At 42.4% G+C, this 2232-nt stretch overlaps 1 protein-coding gene across 4 annotated transcripts in view; it reads right to left on the minus strand.

Moving 5' to 3' along the window:
• The window catches only part of SORCS1 (sortilin related VPS10 domain containing receptor 1), a 587212-nt gene that overhangs the window by 302313 nt on the left and 282667 nt on the right, over positions 1-2232 (minus strand). The window lies entirely within an intron of this gene.

The raw sequence follows: 2232 nt of genomic DNA on the forward strand, positions 1-2232 counted from the left end.
AAAAAAAAAAAAAAAAAAAAAAAAAAAAAAAAAAAAAAAAAAAAAGAGGAGAATGGTTCAAGATGGCGGAATAGAAGGACATGCTCTCACTCCCTCTTGCGAGACCCCTGGAATCACAACTAAATGCTGAACAGTCATCGACAGGAAGACACTGGAACTCACCAAAAAAGATACCCCACATCCAGAGACAAAGGAGAAGCCACAATGAGACGGTAGGAGGGGCGCAATCACAATAAAATCAAATCCCATAACTGCTGCGTGGGTGACTCACAAACTGGAGAACACTTATACCACAGAAGTCCACCCACTGGAGTGAAGGTTCTGAGCCCCACGTCAGGCTTCCCAACCTGAGGGTCTGGCAACGGGAGGAGGAATGCCTAGAGAATCAGACTTTGAAGGCTAGCAGGATTTGATTGCAGGACTTCGACAGGACTGGGGTAAACAGAGACTACACTCTTGGAGGGCACACACAATGTATTGTGTGCATCAGGACCCAAGGGAAGGAGCAGTGACCCCATAGGAGACTGAACCAGACCTACCTGCTACTGTTGGAGGGTTTCCTGCAGAGGTGGGGGTAGCTGTGGCTCACAGTGGGGACAAGTACACTGGCAGTAGAAGTTCTGGGAAGTACTCCTTGGCGAGAGCCTTCCCACAGTACGCTATTAGCCCCACCAAAGAGCCTGGGTAGGAACCGGTGCTGGGTCGCCTCAGGACAAACAACCAACAGGGAGGGAACCCAGCCTCACCCATCAGCAGACAAGCAGATTAAAGTTTTACTGAGCTCGGCCCACCAGAGCAACAGCCAGCTCTACCCACCACCAGTCCCTCCCATCAAGAAACTTGCACAAGCCTCTTAGATAGCCTCATCCACCAGAGGGCAGACAGCAGAAGAATAACTACAATCCTGCAGCCTGTAAAACAAAAACCACATTCACAGAAAGACAGACAAGATGAAAAGGCAGGGGGCTATGTACCAGATTACAGGGGGTCCCAGAAGGAGAAGAGAGGGAGAAAGGACCCGAGAAAATATCTGAAGGGATTATACTAGAAAATTTCCCTAAACACAGGAAAGGAAATAGCCACCCAAGTCCAGGAAGCGCAGAAGGTCCCAGGCAGGATAAACTCAAGAAGAAACACGCTGAGACACATAGTAATGAAACTGGCAAAAATTAAAGACAAAGAAAAATTATCGAAAGCAGCAAGGGAAGAACGAGAAATAATATACAAGGTAACTCCCATAAGATTAACAGCTGATTTCTCAGCAGAAACTCTACAAGCCAGAAGGGAGGGGCATGACATCTTTAAAGTGATGAAAGGGAAGAACCTACAACCAAGATTACTCTACCCAGCAAGGATCTCATTCAGATTCAATGGAGAAATCAAAAGCTTTACAGACAAGCAAAAGCTAAGAGAACTCAGCAACACCAAACCAGCTCTACAACAAATGCTAAAGGAACTTCTCCAAGTGGGAAACATAAGAGAAGAACCTACAAAAACAAACCCAAGACAATTAAGAAAATGGTAATAGGAACATACATATTGATAATTACCTTAAATGTGAATGGATTAAATGCTCCAATCCAAAGACACAGGCATGCTGAATGGATATAAAAACAAGACCCATATATAGGCTCTCTACACGAGACCCACTTCAGACCTAGGGACACAAACAGACACATAGGAGCGCATCAATACATAAGGCAACTGCTAACAGCTATAAAAGAGGAAATGAACAGTAACACAATAATAGTAGGGGACTTTAACACCTCACTTACACCTATGGACAGATCATCCAAGGAGAAAATTCATAAGGAAACACAAGCTTCCTTGTGTTTGGGAGTAATGCATTTAAAAAATCTTTAAATGCATTAAAAAAATCTTTAAATGCATTTAAAAATCTAAATAGATTTAATTGATATTTACAGGACATTCCATCCAAAAACAGCAGATTACACTTTCTTCTCAGGTGCACACAGAACATTCTCCAGAATAGATCGTATCCTGGGTCACAAATCAAGCCTCAGTAAATTTAAGAAAATTGAAATCATATCAAGCATCTTTTCTGACCACAACACTATGAGATTAGAAATCAATTACAGGGAAAAAAACGTAAAAAACACAAACACATGGAGCCTAAGCAATACACTACTAAATAACCAAGAGATCACTGAAGAAATCAAAGAGGAAATCAAAAAATATCTAGAGACAAATGACAGTGAAAACATGATGATC

Source organism: Physeter macrocephalus, chromosome 20 (assembly GCF_002837175.3).
Source record: "Physeter macrocephalus isolate SW-GA chromosome 20, ASM283717v5, whole genome shotgun sequence".
NCBI lineage: Eukaryota > Metazoa > Chordata > Mammalia > Artiodactyla > Physeteridae > Physeter > Physeter macrocephalus.